Source organism: Eublepharis macularius, chromosome 12, assembly GCF_028583425.1.
Source record: "Eublepharis macularius isolate TG4126 chromosome 12, MPM_Emac_v1.0, whole genome shotgun sequence".
Lineage (NCBI taxonomy): Eukaryota > Metazoa > Chordata > Lepidosauria > Squamata > Eublepharidae > Eublepharis > Eublepharis macularius.
The window spans coordinates 79,335,032-79,355,182 of record NC_072801.1 but is presented as its reverse complement, the minus strand read 5'-3'; the positions used below and the strand labels follow the sequence as shown (position 1 = coordinate 79,355,182).

General features: G+C 52.5%; 1 protein-coding gene across 1 annotated transcript in view; it reads right to left on the bottom strand.

The window, feature by feature from the left end:
* The window catches only part of DLG4 (discs large MAGUK scaffold protein 4), a 45,818-nt gene extending 28,989 nt beyond the window's left edge, over positions 1-16,829 (bottom strand). The window contains exons 1-2 of the mRNA XM_054995150.1: positions 16,785-16,829; positions 2,986-3,051 (exon numbers count right to left, since the gene is read on the bottom strand). The gene's annotated coding sequence lies outside the window, so the exon portion shown is untranslated. The remainder of the gene's footprint in view (positions 1-2,985; positions 3,052-16,784) is intronic.
* Between the last annotated feature and the right edge of the window lie 3,322 nt (positions 16,830-20,151).

Here is a 20,151-nt window from a genome sequence, read left to right as displayed (position 1 = left end):
CCCTCTCCCAGAGTCATATGAACAAACACAAATTTAGCAGCCCCTTCAAATTGTGACTTCCCCACACCATAGCTACAACCCACAGAAATGTTCTAGAAGCCACATACAAAAATTCAGTCCACAATGCACCCCTGTCGTGTGGCTGTTCCACCCTCCACCCCACCCCACGAGCATAAATACCTCTCAGAAGGGCAGAGCGGAGGCTACGTATGGTGTAAGGTCTTGTGTGTTTGTGTGAGTGTTGGTTCAAACATGACAGATACAACAGGAGAGTCTAGAGACAAGAAGCCACAGACAGATGTACACACACATACAGTACGCACATGCAAAGCCTGCAGAAAAGAGCTCCCCGCCACACATATATATCTGCGCTCAGCCCAAATCCAGATGGCATTTCCTGCTTTGCCTCCACAAAACATACAATCCATCTTCTTGCACTGTGTACAGTGCACATCCATCAGACTCTGAAAATTCTGGCCCTCTATTTTTTTATTTTTTTAAAAAAAATTACATGCTTCTAGTCCCTAAGTGGCCATTTTTCATTCTGTGCACAGTGATCTGAAATGGGATTAACATCTCCATTTTTTTTAAAAAAAAAGAGAATCTCACACCATCATAAAAATGAATATATACTCCTGAGGTGGAAGTTTTCTGCAGTCCACTTCATCTCTTCACAAAACCTTCTACCGCAACCACAAGACTCCTTTATAATTCCTGCATCCACAGACCAACATGGCAACCCCTCTGGAATTCGTTCTCATATTTTGGTTGCCTCGGATTTAAAAATCACACCTTTTCTCCTTAGGGTGTGGGTTTATGTGCATGCGTTCAGGGGAACAGCTGAGCCCATGATCGGAAACAGCGAAGCCACAGAGACTGGCTTCACCCATCCCAAGATAACTGCTCTCCTCCTGGACTTTTCCTGTCCAGTTATGATAGCCCAATAATGTTCAGGTCCTCATATGCGAGAGCTGATCGTGGAAATACTTTGACATGTTCCAGCGATGAAGGCCGAGCTGTAAAAGGAGGGCTCGTGCGAAACTCATGACGATGTCATTCAAAACGAAGAATTCCAGTCGAGAGGCCTGGAGGTAAATGAGATCGTTTCTAGCCCAGGATTGCACAAATAAGCCACTAATGAAAGTGGTGGAGGAGGGAAGTGCCATCAAGGCATGCCTGACTTATGGCGACCCCTGCTGGGGTTTTCAAGGCAAAAGACTGACAGGAGTGGCTTGCCATTGCCTGCCTCTGCACAGAGACCCGGGTCTTCTTTGGAGGTCTCCCATTCAATTGCTAACTAAGCTTGACCCTGCTTAGCTCCCAAGACCTGAGGCTCACCTGGGCTATCTAGGCCAGGACAAGGCAAATACACAAATGCAGCTCCAAATCATGAGATGCACAAAACCCACATTCTTCCACATGCCAAGAATACAAAAAGGTGTCCCCGCCCCTGCAAAAAAACCCAATCATAGCGTCTCTGAAACATCTTTGTGCACACAGATGCCAGACACTCTTTCAATGCCTTCAGTGCACACTTCTGGATGCCAACGTTTCTCTCGCCAAGACAGCAGACCAGACACCAACCAAACTTAGTCTGCTCCGGCCCCTGCATTGCTTTCCAAAAGCACTTTTAGATCAAAACCCGCAAAATGGTTTACTACGCATACATAAAAACATGCTGTATAATGAAAAGAGGCATGGTAGAAGTGAATGTGCTAGGAAGGTGAGGGCTGCGGTTGGCTGCCGCTTCCTGGTGAACACATGCTCACACACACTCACACACACACACACACACCCCGGCAGGCTCACAGTGTGAAACTCAAATACGTTAGCAGAGATGACTACCTTGAGCTGACTCATTCATTGCATTAGAACAAGAAGCACGCACAGATATGCTAAACACAAACATACACACACCCATGTATGCAAACACTGTTGCACACACAAATAACAATCCTGTACTCCGAAACAAACCAGAGGGGGCTGCCAGCTGCACACGAATACATGAAGCTGCCTTATAAGGAATAGCAAAGAGTCCAGTGGCACCTTTAAGACAAACCAACTTTATTGTAGCATAAGCTTTCGAGAACCACAGCTCTCTTGGTCAGATGCATCGTCAGATGCATCTGATGAAGAGAGCTGTGGTCCTCGAAAGCTTATGCTACAGTAAAGTTGCATCTGATGAAGAGAGCTGTGGTTCTTGAAAGCTTATGCTACAATAAAGTTGCATCTGACAAAGAGAGCGGTGGTTCTCGAAAGCTTATGCAACAATAAAGTTGGTTAGTCTTAAAGGTGCTACTGGACTCTTTACTATTTTGCAACTACAGACTAACACGGCTGACTCCCCTCGACGTATAAGGAATGAGAGCCTTTGTCCATCAAAGTCAGTATCGTCCGCTCAGACTGGCAGCTGCTCTCCAGGGCCTCAGGTAAGGGTCTTTCACATCACCTCTTAACTGATCATTTTAACTGGCAACACCAGGACCTGAACCTGGGACCTTCTGCGCGCCAAGCAGATGCTCTCCCACTGAGCCACAGTCCTATTTGCACACTCGCCCACTTCCAGAAACGTTCTCTATTTATCAGACCATTACCCAGATCCAGAACTCAACCCCAAAGACAGCAAAGCATACATATCAAGACACACACACACACACACATGCCGACACGCCACCTGCACCTTGCACACACCAACATGTGAACAGAGACACACAAGCACCACGGGGACTTTGCAATGCCCGTAGGCTCCAATGCAGGCCACGAGTGGGTGTAGGCGTGGTGGAGGATGTGTGTGGCAGGGGTGGGCGGGGCCAGGTATGCCCATGGCGGCAGCAGCTGGGCGGTGTCCCCTCTCCTGGCCAGGGCGCCCGCGCCCCCCCTTCCTACCTTCATGGGGGAGATGTGCGAGTGGGACACGTAGCCGTGGACACTCTCGATCTGGGACAGGTTCTTCTCCGCCACGTGGACCAGCTCAGGGGCCTTTACCTGGTTGGGGAGGTGGGCGGGGCTGTGCTCCAGCGGGGGGCTGTCTTCATCTTGGTAACGATATTTCTGAAAGGGAAGAGGCAGAGCGTCAGCGGCACGGCACCCTCGCGGCTGAAGCCACAGAAGCAGAACACGTCTCCGGAGGCCCGGCAGGGCCCTCTGCTGCAGCCCGCTGGGATCCGCACCCAAAACTCGCCTTCTGCACTCCGAACAAGGGCTCAGCCAGGACCCATTGGCTCGTTCTGGCCTGAGCCTCCTCCCAGAAGCCTTTGCAAAGGGAGCCAAAGGCTGCGGCCGCCTGGAGAACTTGTCCTCTTGCTCTTCCAGGCCGGCCTCCTCTGCCCTTCTGAGCTACAGGACAGGCAGAAAAAATTCAACGGACGCCACTGGACTCAGGAGACAGTCACGGCTGGCCTGCGGAGGGAGGAGTGGAGAAGGGGAAGGGGCCAAGCCTGAGCAATTTAGTGCCCCTGGCTCTGGTCCCCTGGGCCCAATCCTGCTTAGATCCAAGACCTTTGCTGCTTTGCTCTGCAAAAGTGGCTCACCCCTACAGCTCATGCAGATACACGACGTCTCCCGAGGCAACAATCATCAAGGCAGCATGAGGCATACCCCCGCCTTGGAGCACAGCACCCCCGACCCAGTACAGCCCAGGGGACTGGGGAGAAAGCCGGAACGTGAGTGAGAGGATGAGTTCACATGTCAAACAACAGAGGTCCAGGATCAGGCGGCTTTGGCAGCTGCCCTCTCCCCTCTCGCCCGCCTACCAAATTCTCACCTCCAGGGCCATCTGGTCAGACAGTCAATCTCTCCCAAGAATCATCCCTGAGAAATGGAGTTCTCGGCGGGGGTGAGTGGGCTCAGAACTAGGGTGCCTCCAGAGATCCAAAGTACCTTGGCCATCTAGTTGGTCTTTAAGGAGCTACTGGGCCCTGCTCTTGCTCTTCAGCATGCTCACTGAACTACAATTCCCAAGATTCTTTGGGAGAAGCCATGCCGGATGGACAGCTCACACCTCAAAAGGGCCGTTTTAGCATCCCGTTGGGTCATTCCTGGACTCGGGAGTCTTGCCCCCCTCAGGGCCAAGAATGTGGGGCAGGCTGCAGCTTAGGGTCTGAATCGGTACAAAGCAAACCCCTAACCTGAAACTGCACCTCTGAGATATTTATGGCACAACAAGGAGTGGGGGGAGGAAGGAGAAACTGCTCCCAATAGAAACCTGGACAACACTAAACATGTTGGAAGTTTTCTTGCTAAGATCCTGCGCTTTCGGGTTAAAGAAAAGAACCTCATTTTCAAAAGCATGAGATAATGTCAGACTAACCTCTTTTTTTTTTGAGAAAGTTACTACCTTGCTGGAACAGGGGAATGTTGTCGATATAGTTTATCTTGATTTCAGTAAGGCTTTTGATAAGGTTCCACATAATATCCTTTTTGACAAGTTGGTAAAATGTGCTTTGGGGCCTATTACTGTTAGGTGGACCTGTAATCGGTTGACAGATCGCACCCAAAGAGTGCTAGTTAATGGTTCCTCATCCTCTTGGAGAAGAGTGACAAGTGGAGCGCCTCAGGGATCGGTCCTGGGACCTGTTCTGTTTAGCATTTTTATAAATGATTTGGATGAAGGAATAGAGGAAATGCTTATTAAATTCGCAGAGGATACTAAATTGGAGGGGTAGCAAATACGGCAGAAGACAGAGTCAGGATACAGGATGATCTTGACAGGCTGGAAAACTGGGCTAAAACAAATAAAATGAATTTCAACAGAGATAAATGCAAAGTTCTGCATTTAGGGAGGAAAAATCAAATGCATAATTATAGGATGGGGGAGAATTGTCTTGGCAGTAGTATGTGCAAAAAGGATCGAGGGGTCTTAGTAGACCATACACTGAACATGAGTCAGCAGTGTGATGTGGCAGCTAAAAAGGCAAATGTGGTTTTGGGCCAGATCAACAGAAGCACAGTGTCCAGATCACGCAAAGTGATGGCATCGCTCTACTCTGCTCTGGTTAGACCGCACCTGTGTTGTTTTGGGCACCACAATTTAAGAAGGATAAAGACAAGCTGGAACACGTTCAGAGGAGGGCAACAAAGATTTTGAGGGGTCTGGAGACCAAGTTCTATGCAGAAAGGTTGAAGAAGCTCAGTATGTTTAGCCTCGTGAGGAGACGACGGAGAGGTGATATGATAACCATCTTCAAGTACTTGAAGAGCTGTCATATAGAGGATGGCATGGAGTTGTTCTCCATTGCCCCAGGAGGTCAGACCAGAACCAACGGGATGAAATTAAATCAAAAGTGCTTTTATTATTTTATTTTTTATTTATTTTATTTACATCATTTATTGTCCGCCTTTCTCACTGAGACTCAAGGTGGATTACACAGTATGAGGTTAATATCTTCCTGACAGAGCGGTCCCTCAGTGGAACAGGCTTCCCCAGGAGGTGGTGGGCTCTCCTTCTTTGGAGGATTTTAAGCAGAGGCTAGACGGCCACCTGACAGCAATGCTGATTCTGTGAACCTGGGCAGATCATAAGAGGGAGGGCAGGAAGGGGTTGCATCAGTGTTCAGTTCTCATGGCCCTGATTACACACCCAGGATAATGCCAATTGCCACCTTGGGGTCAGGAAGCAATTTTCTCCAGGGATCCTGGTGATTTTTTCCCATCTTCTGGGCACGGGGCAGGGGTTACTGGGGGTCGAGGGGGAGGTAGTTGTGAATTTCCTGCACTGTGCAGGATTAGACTAGATGACCCTGGAAGTCCTTTCCAACACCATGATTTTGTCCACCTCTGGGGTTGAGCATGCCAACCAGATCAGCACTCTTTTTGAGGGCTCGTGCATAAACAATTGCAACTCCATACTGGAAATGCGCCCCCACCAACTGTGTCAGGGCAACGCCAGGGCTCTCTGGATGATGCATCTGCCCTTGAGAGCTAATGTGGTATAGAGTATCACAGCAGGATCTGAAAGACCCAAGTTCGAATCCCCACTCCACCATAGGAGTTTGCTGGGCGACCTTGGCCCAGTCTCCCACACTCAATCCAACCTATCTCAAGCAGCTGAATGACAGGAGACGGGAGAATGATGCAAGACCCTCTGCATCCCCACTGGAGAGTAAAGTGAGATATAAATGAAGTAAAACAAACAAGGTAACCCTTCCCAGTCTGGTCTCGGGACAGAGACATCTTTGGTAGCTCAGGCGGATGATCTCCACGGACAAGAGAAGCATCCCAGCCTCATGCCTGGATCCGTCTGCTGCCCCCACTATGACAGGTCATGCCATACTTCCGAACTGTTTGGAGGTGGCTATGGTGGGAGAGTGTCATGGTGAAAGGCTGGGAACTCGCTTCATCGGACAAACTGGTCAGGCAAAGCTGGAACCTGGGGACGTGGCAGGGGGCGTTCTGCAGGGGCCAGCGTTAGCCTCTTAGCACCTACATCAGACCCCTTTGGGAGGGGGATTGTAAACGTGCTGGTGACACACAGGTGTCCCTCATGCTGAAGAAGCCTACAGGTGCCACCTGAGTGTTTTGGGTAAGTGGCTGAGAGGGAAGCAGCTCCCACTCAAGGCAGAGGCCATGCTGGTCAGGAAGGGGCCCTCCTGGGGGAGGCGGAGCTTCACTTCCAACAAGGGGGTGGGTGGGTGGGCAGCTGTTCTTAAAGGCCTCTGTCAGGGGCTCAGGAGCTTGGCACCCTGATCTCCTACCGGCGTTCTGGCTCAGAAGCTTGCCTCTTTTATTTGTAGGTACCAGCTCCAGCCACGCTCAGTAGTCTCAAGGCTTGATTACTGTAATACACGCTACACGGGTCTACCCTTGAAGACAATGCCCGGGGTGAGCATACCATGCCATTCTTGAGCTCTCACTACTGGCTGCCTTTTTGTTTCTGAGTCCAATTCTAGGTGCTCATGCGTCCCTGGAAAGCTGTTCACCTCCTGGGACCGGCAGACCTAAAGGACTACCTCTCACTTTCTGGTCCTTCGTGACAATTCCCCTCTGCTCCACAAAACCCTCTGGCTCTGGCCGGAGTGCACTCAGATGCTGCTCAGACTGAATCCCTCCACACGGGAGGTGCCAAGCGGGCCTGCTACTCGCTTGCCTTCAGGGGAGGAGGAACCACGGCGTAGTGGCAGAGCATCTGCCCAGCATGCAGGAGATCCCAAGTTCAATTCCCAGCATCTCCCACTGAAAGGATCAGAGAGGGGGTGATGTGAGCAACCTCTGCCTGAGACCCAATGCCAGCCCAAGGAGACAATACCGCCCTCGATAGACCAAGACTCAGGAGAAGGCAGCCAGGGCATTTGGCCTGGGCTACTCAGGGGGGCATTTGGCCTGGGCTAAGAAGTTCTCCAGCAGGCTGATTACTCTGGAAGGAGGGTTTGGCTGGCTCTTTGCTGTTTTTAGGAGATTTTTAGCTATATTATTGATATGACAATTTCTACTGTGATGGGTTGTTTCTCGTGGTTCTTGAAAGCTGACACCAGTCGTAGGTTCCAGTTGAGCTGGAGGAAAGGCAGAGCCCAGAAAAACGCTCAATGAACGAACCATCCCTTCTTGCCTATCCAGGATGAGCGGCTGCTGAGGTGTTTCCAGGTCCAATTCAAGGTGCCGGTTTAAAGCCGGTGCAGAGTCTGGGCCAGCAACCTTCCAGTGCCATATCTCCTGTGCTGAGCCCAGGGGCCAACGCAGACCCTTCGGAGCACTTTCTCCAGGCAGAGCCCCCCAAGTTCAACCAGCCCTTCCATTCTCTCTCAGCAGCGGCCCTCTCCATACCTCCCCACAGATGTGCGGAGGGTCCCCCCATTTCCCTGCGTTGGGACGGGATGTGAGACATATCACTCCGATGGGCTTTGGGCCTTCGTGACTCAGACAGAAAGAGAGTGGTTTATCGAGGAACGATTTGGCCAAGAGTGGGGCGACGTTCCGGAGTCAGCCTCACCCCACATGCTGCCCTTTGGAGAGCGCACAGGAAGCTTAGAGGGCTTTTTAAAATTCATCAAAATCTGTTTGGATATTTATACCCTGAGCTAGATAAGAGGGAGCTAGATAAGATCCTTAAAGATAAAGATGTCTCTCTGGGAACCAAGATCAAAATAATCCAAACTATGGTATTCCCCATTACCATGTATGGACGTGAAAGTTGGACAGGGAAGAAATCTGACAGGAAGAAAATGGATTCATTTGAAATGTGGTGCTGGAGGAGAGTTTTGCAGGTACATTGGAAGGCCAGAAAGACAAATCAGTGGGTCCTAGATCAAAACAGGCCTGAATTCTCCCTAGAAGCTAAAATGACAAGACTAAGGTACTTTGGTCACATCATGAGAAGACAAGATTCTCTGGAAAAGTCAATAATGCTAGGAAAAGTGGAAGGCAGCAGAGGAAGACCTAAAACGAGGTGGTTTGAATCAATAAATGAAGCCACGTCCTCCAGTTTGCAGGATCTGAGCAAGTCTGTTAATGAGAGGATGTTTTGGAGGTCTCATTCATAGGGTTGCCATAGGTCAGAAACGACTTGACGGCACATCACACACACACACACACACACACACACACACACACACACATTTATACCCTGCATTTCTCCCAAATGGGGGCTTAAAGCAGTTTGTGCCATTCTCCCCTCCCCCATTTTATCCTCACTACAATCCTATGAAGTAGGTTAGGCTGAGAGCATGTGACCAGCCCAGGGTCACCCAGCGAGTGTCCATGGAAAAGAGGGGATTCGAACCTGGCTTTCACAGCTCCTAGACTGACGTTCTAACCCATATCAGATCCCAGAGAGAGATCCTGCACCCCCCAAGCTTCCGCAACGGCTTCCCACTTGCTTGTTTCTTGCAGTCTCGGAACAGTATTTCTTTTCCCCACAAATATTCACCCCTCCTCTGGCTGTAGGGGGGGGGGTCCCTGCAGTTGTCACATGATCACCCCCTTTGCCATATCGGAAAGATCCAGCCTCAGGGATAAGGGTCCAAACTCCTTACAGCATCCAAGCTTTGAATGCGGGTGTTTTATGGTTTCCATTTTTGTTACCTGACAGGCAGGCCTTCCTATGCAGTGACCACAGGGAAAGCCAGGATAGCAGTTGTTTAATAAATTTATAAAAAATACTAGCTTGATACCCGTGCTTCGCTACAGTATTTAACTACTTTAAATCCAGTTCTAATACTTATGGGCATGTGACATTTTGGTTGTTTTTTTTAGTCTACCAGGAGGTTTCTAGGGGGCTGCGAGAGGTGTGAGGCGGAGTTGGACTGAGGGAGGGGCGGTGTGGTGGGCACTTCAGCAGGTTCATGTGAGAGACCTGCATCGAAATGGCCCCTAGAAAGGTCATGTACCATCTCCCCATGAACATTTAAAAACCCAGTTGCCATACTGACTTTTATATAAAATCCCTATTCAGGAGTCTTGTACCGTCTTTCTTCAACTGTCTGCAGTTTCCTTTGCCTGATTTTTACCTCAGAACACAGAGTTCCACAGCTGACCAATCAGAGAGAGGAGGGTGCAAGCAGGCAGGAGCCTGCCAGCCACACAGGGAATCCAGGCCCCACATGGAGATTGGCAACCCTAGTGAACGTTTAGGGGATGACAGAGGTGCATTTTACCTCAGGACACATTCAATGACTCCCAATAGCAACTGCATACTGGTTAGAATGTGAGGAGTGAGGACCAATCAGGCTGCATATGCAAATGATCTTGAAAGGCTGGCCCAATCAGGGAAGAGTGGCTGAACTGGCATTGGGCGGGGATGCAAGCAGGCAGCAGCCTGCCAGCCACACAGGGAAGCTGTATCCCTTTGGGGAAATACATTTAACCCCTTTTTACTCCCTTAGGGGCAAATTTCTCAAAATCTCTTCTTAATGGGTGTTTATATCATGAAAGGAATGTTCTCCCCAAATGTCACATTTCTAGGTCCAGAGGTTTGGGCTGGGCTTTGATGAGTCAGTCAGGGCACTTGTCTTTATACAGAGAGAAAAGGATGTACCTGTCAGTCATAACTCATCAAGAAATAAAGCTAGGAGCCTCAAAATTGGCCATAAGCTTCAGGATGATTTTGGGATCCAGGTTTGAGTCACCACTCTGCCAGGGAAGTTCACTGGGTGACCCTGGGTCAGTTATTCTCTCACCACAGACTGTCTAACCTAACTTATAGGACTGTTGTGATGATCAAATGGAAAAGAGGAGACTGTTAGAAACCACTCTGGGTCCTCACTGGGGTAAAAAGTGGGGTATAAATAGCAAGGGAGGTGAACGGCTCACAAAATAACCTGAACGAGGATGTAGGAAGCTAAGAAAGTTCAGGCAGACCAGCAAGGGAGGTGAACGGCTCACAAAATAACCTGAACGAGGATGTAGGAAGCCAAGAAAGTTCAGGCAGACCAGCAAGGGAGGTGAACGGCTCACAAAATAACCTGAACGAGGATGTAGGAAGCCAAGAAAGTTCAGGCAGACCAGCAAGGGAGGTGAACGGCTCACAAAATAACCTAAACGAGGATGTAGGAAGCCAAGAAAGTTCAGGCAGACCAGCAAGGGAGGTGAACGGCTCACAAAATAACCTAAACGAGGATGTAGGAAGCTAAGAAAGTTCAGGCAGACCAGCAAGGGAGGTGAACGGCTCACAAAATAACCTAAACGAGGATGTAGGAAGCCAAGAAAGTTCAGGCAGACCAGCAAGGGAGGTGAACGGCTCACAAAATAACCTGAACGAGGATGTAGGAAGCCAAGAAAGTTCAGGCAGACCAGCAAGGGAGGTGAACGGCTCACAAAATAACCTGAACGAGGATGTAGGAAGCCAAGAAAGTTCAGGCAGACCAGCAAGGGAGGTGAACGGCTCACAAAATAACCTAAACGAGGATGTAGGAAGCCAAGAAAGTTCAGGCAGACCAGACACTGACGACGGAGGAGACCCCACCCCCCACTCTGGGACACGAGAAGCCTGCAGACAATTTGCCATTCAGAGGCCTCCTTAAGCAGGACGCCTACTGGAATAACACTACAGGAAGCATCAGAAGAAGAAACTGTATCAAAAAATACTTATTACAGAAGAAGAATATGGCCAAACATCAAAGGACGGTAGAGGCAGAGCCCACGTGAAAGAATATTGCGAGTGCAGTGAGCTACGGGGGTCCAGTAAATAAATGAATACCTGGCATTTTGCAGGTGGAAGTACTGGCTTCAAAGCGGAGGCCCAAGATCAGAGGAGGTATCACAGCTACCAAGCAGCTCCCCAGTTTGATTGAGAGGCTGGACAAAAAGACCCCCGAGTAGAGCCTAGAAGTCAACCGGTGCACAAAGACACAAGTCGCGCCAGCACCTGCCCTTCCCCTGCTCTGAGAATTCAAGATCTCTCTTTTTCTCTCACACACAAATACACACACAAGCTCTCTTCCACACTGATGTTGTGGTGTCATTCTGTCTGGCCATCACCCAAAGACTTTTGGTTCTTTTCTTGTTGCGCCATCTCTTACTCCCCATTCTGTATCCAATAACCTCGGACTAGGCTTAATAGGAGTCTTCCCTTAATGCTCAGAATATGTGCAGATATGTGGGAAAGAGTGAAGCACTCTTACCATGCACAGAGCACCCTTCTCTGCCTGAGGGAGCTGCTATTCCCACCCACCCCCACTCTGGCACAGCTGCATTTTCATGGGGGGGGGCCGAACTTCCCAGCGGACTATTCTCCCACAGGGCTCTCACACTCCGCCTTCTTCAATGGCTCTAGGTGGCCACCTCACCTTACCTCATGGAGGGGGGGGGTCACCTCCAGACACAAGCTCTGTACCCCACCCTTGAGTGGGCACGCACGGAGGATTCCGATGTGTCAAAACAAGGGTGTGAGCAGGCCCTTCCTACAGCAGGCTGAATTCAAAGCAAATCAGCAGTTCCCTTTTGGATCGCCCCAAGACACCAGCACTGCCGAAGAAGAAACTGGTGTGCAACACCAGACTGGCACAGGAGGGGTGCGCGTGGGTGTTTGTAAGAGTGCCCCTCTGCTCAGCCGCATTCTTGAGTACTCCATCCCCCACGGACCCACAGGAGAAGAAAATCATTACAGCGGCTGTTTCTCAGCTCAATCCTCCAGAGTAAAGGAGCCACCGAAGCCTTGAAGAACACAGTTAGCCTGGGAATTTTAAAAGGCACATTTGCCTAGAAAAACAGATCGGCGTGGGGGAAGCACAGGGCTGGAGGGGGAAGATGGAAGGATCCCCATTCCGCAGAGGAAAGCAGGCACATGGCTGGCTCCCCCCACTGGCTGGCTGGAGCCTCTCTGCCACCAAGGGCTGACCCACACTCTCTGGGCTGTACCTGGTCCGAAGTTGCTCCTGTGGAAAACCACTCCATTTGGGCTGACGGAAGCTGCTCCTGAAGCACCCTATGGAATTATTTGAGCTTAAGGGATGCTTTACCCACGCAATGAATATCCACATATGAATCTGCCCTCTCTCCGAGATTCAGGAGATAACCTATAAAACCCTGTATAGAAGTGGGCAGAAGCTGCGCAGCCTGGTGGATGTCATAGACACTGGCCAGGAGGAGGCTGCAGCACCATCCAGACTGCATTCCCTAGCCTAAGAGGAAGGGAGAATCACGTTTTTCCCAGCAGTGGAGTGCAGCTCCTAGGAGTGACGTGGTTTTCCTACAACAGAAGTGCTTCTTCAGGGGAAGCAGTAACCAGTTACTGAAGCAACCGACAAAAATGGTTGGAAGCTGTGTCAGACCTCAGCCAAATATCCAATCCGACAGCCACGCACTATTTTTTTATTAGGACCAACCAAACCATCACAGAACAGCAAGCAGCTCTGAAGTTCTCATCAAACTTGATGTTCATTGTCTGCAATACCACCTCTGCATTCCATTTTAGAACTTAAGAGATTGCAGCCCGGGGGTCTCTCCTTCCATCAGGCTCCGAGCATCGCCCTCTCGTTTCTGTACTGAAAATCCTACTAGATGAAGAGATCTGAGGAACTCAAAGGCTTGCTTGCTGCTTATTCTAATGAGTCCAAACAAGAAGGCACGGCCCTCGAGTTGCGTTAGGACCAAGCGAGTGATTAATGCAGACCCCATAAAACACCCTGACCCTGAGGAAAAGACTGAAGAGATCTAGCAAACTCAAAGGCTTACGCCATTTAAAGACGTCTAGACAACGTTCAGATTTATTCTATTTTATTTGGTAACATTTTTTGTACTCTACCTTCCCTACCACTCAAGGCGGGCAAGCAGCTTCACGGACTACTCAGGCAGAAATTCCCTGGAGTCGGGGTTTGTACAGTGCCTAGCGCCCACACACCACAGGCCCAGAATCTGGCAAAGGGGACTTTGACTCTGGAAAGCTTTTGCCCACAAAATCTTGTCCGAATCTCACTCTTCCCAGGCCCTGAACAAGCGCCAGAGGCTCCCTGCAAGTCTGAGTTTTGCCTGCTGAGTAGCAGCAGCTCGACGGGCAGCTAGAATTTGGGCCCATACCGGAACAGACCAGCCTCTCTGGAGTCAGGCTGTCATGCTGAGCAGCAAAAAAACTGGATTCACGAGTTTGGTTCGTGACCCTCGGTGGGCCTGTTGAAGACCGGAACCAAACTAAGCCCAACTAGGGGGGGGAGGAAGCAGTCCAGCAGAGTAGCTGAAGGAGAAACCTGGGCCGGGGGCGGGGGGAGGTGGCTGGTGCTGGCTGTTGTGGTACTAGAACCAAGGACTTTGAGGGACAGAGAGAAAGAGAGAGTTTTGACCAGCCCCCTGTCTTTGGGGAGTACTCAGCCCCACTGCTCTGCTACCTTATGTGGCTGTGCAGGACCCTCAGGGACCCCAGGACCCCACTGCGCCCCCCCCACCGGCTCTGCCACATAAGATCAATACAGGAAATCTAGTTCAGCAGCACAGACAGCAGGTGAGCATTTACACTCACCCCGTGGCGCAGAGTGGTAAGCTGCAGTATTGCAGCCCAAGCTTTGCTCACAACCTGAGTTCGGTCCTGGCGGAAGCCGGGTTCAGGTAACTGGCTCAAGGTTGACTCAGCCTTCCATCCTTCTGAGGTTGGTAAACTGAGTACCCAGTTTCCTGGGGATAAAGTGTGGATGACTGGGGAAGGCAATGGCAAACCATGCGACTTCCCCCATGGGTCAGTAATGACTCGGTGCTTGCACAGGGTCACTACCTTTACCTTTTTTCCCCCTCCGTGTCTCATTGCAGATTATGAGAACAGCCAGCTCTATGAAGCAAGAAGGAAGTTTCTCCTTGGAAAGGTAACACTGGAACCCTCAGAACAGAAAGAAACAGAGCAAGGCGCACCCATAAAAGCTCAGCATCACCCACTCCCAGGCACAAGACGTTCCCCAGGTGGAATGCAGATGTTGTATTCCAGGGAAGGAAAATACGCACAAGAGAATTTTGCAAGAGAGATGGAACAGCAGATTCGACAGGGCACGCGACACCCAGGGCTGTGAAATGCTTAGCACGCGCAAATATTTTATTTCAAACCTGCTGCAGGAAGCCAACGCCAGCATAAATGTGGGCTGTCAGGATGACACCCACACAAAAGCCCTCTTCTTTCTGTACAAAGAGCACACAAATACCTGCCTAGCCTCAATAAGAATCACAAAAAAGTAATCATTTTCATCTTGTTTGAATCTCTCCTGGATTGAAAGAGACTACAGCTTTACTATAGTCAAGAGTCCAGTAGCACCTTAAAGACTAACCAACTTTATTGAAGCATAAGCTTTCGAGAATCACAGTTCTTGAAAGTTTATGCACAGTTCCAACTGGAATTCATATGTAAATTTGACTCAGTCAGACTTGGATTGAATAGAGACTATGGATGGTTATCTCATTATTGGAAGCAACTGCCTCTCAGGCATTCTGTTCAGATTCGGCTATGGAGAGGAGGGGTCAGACCCAGCCTGGATTGTTCACTCCACCTCTTTCATGATTTTTGCAGCTGATTTGCATCTACTCCCCCCTCACCACCTATATATATCTGGCCAGTTTCTTCATGCCTTCCACGCATCTGATGAAGATTCTTAAAAGTTTATGCTACAAAAAAGTTGGTTAGTCTTTAAGGTGCTACTGGACTCTTTACTATTTTGCTACTACAGACTAACACGGCTAACTCCTCTGGATCTACAGCTTTACTATAACATCTAATTTCACACATTCCAACCACGGTTATAATGTCACTTCAAAAGCATGCAAAAAACCCCACAATTTGTTAACGCATCTAAACTCGTCAGACAGGCTGCACTTTCTTCCAGTTCAGGAAGTCTTCACTCTTGGCAATGTATAGAAGGAACCAGGTGAGCCCCACGACAAAGCAACATTTGCTCACCACATCAGAATTCAACTTCCTTTTCTCTGGCTATCTGGTGGGTTGGCTTAATACAACTTCTGACTAGCTGGCAGCAATAATAACATCCAACTACTGGTCACTCCTAGACAAAGCTGCGGCTGAAGCCTTAGGCCTGGGTGTGGAATCTAGCTCTGGCCCTTGATTGTGCAGGATTTAAGCAACTCCTACAAGCTTCTGGTTGTGAACGACCTCCAGGCCTCTTCAAGGGATGGCTTTGTGTTCAGCTCAGTGCACACCTGCAAGTCCAGAGGAAGAACCTCTCGTGCCTTTTGAAGCCTGCACGTGCCAAGGTGGTAGGAAATGGCAGCTGAATGAAGCGAGACTGGCTGGAGGGGGGCCTGGGGTGGGATGGGGGAAGCCGGTGGCTGGCCAGCTTCTCGGGGCTGCCCCACAGGCAAGACCAGCATTTCCAAGACTCCTCTGGGGAAGATGGAGCAAACAGACCGACTCTAACGGTGCAGTCCTAAATTACTCCAATCTAAACCCATGGATTTCAATGGGCCTAGACCGGAGCAACGCTGCTTTTGGATTGCACTGTAACTGTGGTTACCAGGCAGGCAGGAGCCCTTGGCCCGAGGGGAAGCCAGCAGAGAGGCCGCAGTCCCAATGCACAACACCGAGGGAGGCAGCTGGAGGGCATCCCCCTCCCTTCTCGCATGGCACACCTCGGAGCTTCGGCCAAAGCCCCCTGCATAAGGAGGGACACCCCCCCCCCACACACACACCGCATTAAGGGCTGCTCTAAAGGCCGGCAGCCTCCCTCTCCAAAACAGGACACGCTGCAGAAGAGATTTGCCAAAGGAGCCTCGCCCCAATTCCCAGCCCCCCCCCACTTCCACCTGAGCTCCCCCATCGGCTGCATGCCCCCCCCCCGCCGCCCCTCGGGGACTCCCCGGCGCCCGTCTCTGATCTCCCCTCTCCCGCTTTGATGAGGAAGCTTAAAAGGGAGCGGGAGGCGGGCGGCACGCAGGGGGCGGGCGCCAGAGCGGGGAGGCCCGGCCGGAGGGAGCGCCCCGGAGGAGCCCCTTGCTCTTTCCCAGCCGCGCTTCTCTCCGGCGCACGATCGCGCCCTGCTTCGCTCCGGGCCGCAGATTACAGCGCCTAATCCCCGGGCACGCTCTCGCCGGGATCTGGCAAGGGCAAGCGGCAGCCGAGCGGAGATTAACGTCGGCTCAGCCCCGGCCCGCGCCGCCCGGCCGAAGGGCCCCCGCCAAGCCAAGCCGCAGCTCGGGGCCCCCTGCGCTCCCCCAGGCCTGCCCGCTCCGTGCCCCCCCCCCGCTCCCGCTGGGGCCAGATCAGGCGGGCGCCCGGCTCCCCGCAGCCGGCCGGGCCGGGCCGGGCCGGGCCGGGCGCGCTTGGTCCGCCCGAGCGCCTCGCTGGAGAAACCGGCCAGGGGAGGCGGCGGCTGGGGCGGGCGCCGCTCGCGCGCCAGGCCGGCCGGCCGCTGGCTGCCACGGGCGCCTACCTTGCAGCCGAAGACGAGCGAGAGTGTGCGGTTGCTGCAGGTGACCTTGCACTGGCACAGCACCGGCGAGAAGCAGCCCAGCTTGCGGAACGGCGGGGAGACGCCGTTGAGGCCCATCGCCCTCGGCCCGCCGCCGGCCCGCCATGGGCTGCGCCCGGCCCGCCGCCCTCGCCCCCCGCACCTGCGCCCGGCCCGCCCTCCGCCGCTCCCTCCGCCCTCCGCCCAGCCAAGGCCGGCCTCCCGCGCAGCAGCCCGGGCGCAGCGCGCTCCCGCGGGCGCAGAACAGCCCGGCCGCCTCGGACCGCCGCTGCTCGCCGGAAGGCCGCGGGCCCTCGGTTACACTGCCCCGGCGCCGGGAGGCTCGACTTGGCTGGCGCGCCCGGGAGCGCTTGAGGGAGCCGGGCGTCCCTCGGGCGAGGCGCAGCGCCCGTCTGTGCACCAGCGGCGGAGAAGTCGGGGCGCCTCCTGAAACGGGCCAGGGGAGCCCAAAGGAGGCTTCGTTCCACACCGCGCAGCGTTCAACTTGAGGGCCAGATCGTTGCCAGCTCTGGGTCGGGAAATTCCTGGAGATTCCTGTGGCGGGGGGGGGGGGGTTCTGCTGAGTACGATGCCAAAGACTCCACTTCCAAAGGGGAACTGATTTCTGCGGCCTGGAGATCAGTTGTAATCCCGGGAGGTTGGGAACTGTAGGCGTAGTTGAATTCATGGAGCTAGAGGAGGCCTGTTGTCATCGCTTACCATATTATATAACCAGGCTGGCTAAAAGATCCTCCATGTACAGAGCCAGGCTATCTGTGAATACCAGATCGTATCGACAGACAGTGGCGCTGCCCTGTGGTGTTGTTAAAGTCATCCTCCCCGTTTTGCTTGTGGACCTCCAGAAAGCCTAATGTTGGAAAGGGGATCCTGGACCTGGTGGGCTTTGGCTCAGTTTGAGTCCCGCTGGCCCCTAAGGCTCCCCAACCCCATCCCGCAGCACAACTCTCTCTAAAGCATTCCTTTCCACACCCCTATACTCACTCAGGCCATGGCATGGGCGACAGCTGAGTGGCAGTAGGCGCAGGGATTCAGAATGCAGAGATCTGTATTCAAATCCTCCACCTGCCATGAACCTCACTGGGCAATCTTGGACCAATGACTCTCTCAGCTCGATCGACTTCACACGGTTGTTGTGAGGGTAATATGAAGGGAGGATCATGAAAAGCTCTGAGCATTGTGGAAGAAGGGCAGGATAAAAATGTCCAAGAGAGACACATTAGGGCAGGTGGGGAAGAAAGACTGCCCCGTTCTGACTGCAGCTGGAGGGTCACCTGTTGGGGCACTCCCTTACATTAAAAGCTCCTTGCAGGCTGAAAGCCATCCCATCGTGCCAGAGAGGAGACCAGGGCCTTTGCCCCTGCTGTGCTCGTTTTCTGCTTGCTGGGAACTTCTAATGGAATGCAGCACTCGAAGCTGGAACCCTCTGCCCCAGTCTCCTCCTGGCCTTGGTGGGATTGTTTGCCACCTTGGGGTGCCCAGGGGTGGAAAGGAAATGTCTTACATGTCTGACAAAAGAGAGCTGTGGTTCTCGAAAGCTCATGCTACAATAAAGTTGGTTGTTCTTAAAGGTGCTACTGGACTCTTTGCTATTTTGCTACCGCAGACTAACACGGCTGACTCCTCTGGATCTGTGCCCCAGAAGTCTGAGGAAAGCAATGCTCTTGGCCCTGAGGCCGGAGAAGTCTTCTCTCACGCTTTCTGCCCCCCCCCCGTCTCTTTGCCACCCTCCCATCCTCTTGGCCTCCTCCTTTCCCAACTCCTCCTCCTCTCCATAGATGCACACAGAACCCTCCAAAGCGATGCTGCTTTCCTGTCCCCCACCCCAGAGCCCACACCCACCCCAGGGAAGGAAAGAGCACTTTGCTGCACAGCCCGGACAGACGGCCGAGGCCCTGAAGCGCATGCAGTCTAAATGGCAATCATGCCCCTTCACCTGTCCTACCGTGCCCGTCCCGCAAGAGGCACAAGAGCCCCGTCAGCTCACCATCTGCCACACGCCCTCCCAGTCGAGTCGCATGCTTTTCAACAGCTGCCCTCAGCTATGGAATAGTTTTAGGCGGGTAGCCATGGTGGTCTGCAGTAGGACAGACCAAGGGGACGCTCGGAAGCTTCTACCCTGAACATCTTGCTGGGCTTTAAGGTGCCGCTGGCACGCCTTGAGATCTGAGCCAGGAGCCCATTATGGAAGGCCACAAGGCCGGAAGTGGGAGGGCACCCTGTGGCCAAGTGGGATGAAACGTGGATCGCAACCTGGTCTGGCTTGGGTGGCAGAGGGAGAGGGCCACACCCTCAATACACTTGTGACCGGGCCTGAAGAAGCTCTGCTCGTAACAGCCGTGGCTCCTTTACCTTTTGGGGGGGCAAAGGCCTGCTCCAAGGGGCTACTGGTCCCGGGGCCTTCTTGCCAGCGGCCCCCCGGAGCCCTCCGCCAAGGGAAGCCCCCGTTGACAGCCTGCTGATAGCTGGCTGTATAGAAAAGCGTTGACTGTTCGCTGATGGATGCAAATGTTATTGTGTGTTCAGGCAGGTTCTTCTTTTTCTGACCATCAATTTTATTGTGTGTATTATTTTGCAATTGAATGATGCTAGGAGGTGAGAAATTTCGAAATAAGTCATAACCCAAAGCATTTCCCGCCTTCCTTTGCTCCTTCCTAACATGCAACAACATGCCCCCCCCCTCAGGCAGCCAGCTGGAGATAAAACCTTGTAGACAACGCCTTGGCGGTTTAATCAGAAATGTTTGTGGCCACAATAGGATTACCAGAGCAGATGCCAAAGCAGAGAGACAGAGAGAAAGAGGGGAGGGCGGGAAAGGCCACAGAATCCCCCACTGGCTGGACAAAAGCCCAGCACCCTATTTCTCTACTGCCCCTCTTCCCTTGGAGTTTAAGCATCTGGAAATATTTGGGATCTAATTTTTAAAAATAACCAGGGCTTCAGAGGGAGCAAATGCCCCCAGTGTTTGGAACACCAGAGATGCTTACGGTTCTCTTACACACACAAACAGGAAAGATCAAGAGTCCAGTACAGGGCCGGGGCCTGAGGCCAGGGGCAGCTTCAGGGCTGTTGCCACCCCCATGTACACGCGCACCCAGACTGCGTGATGATGTCACTGCGTGTGAGGTCATTACACAGCATGCCGCTGCAAGCCGGCCACATTGGTGCGGCAGGCAGCTGGGACGGCATGCGGGCGGCCTCCCAGCCCTCCTGCTCAGCCGCCAGTGCTGCCACCACCAGCTCCACGGCACGCACCTCTGCCCCCGGCGCCCCCTCCGGGGCCTCAGTGCTCGAGGCAGCTGCCGGACCCACCTCCATGGACACACCAGCC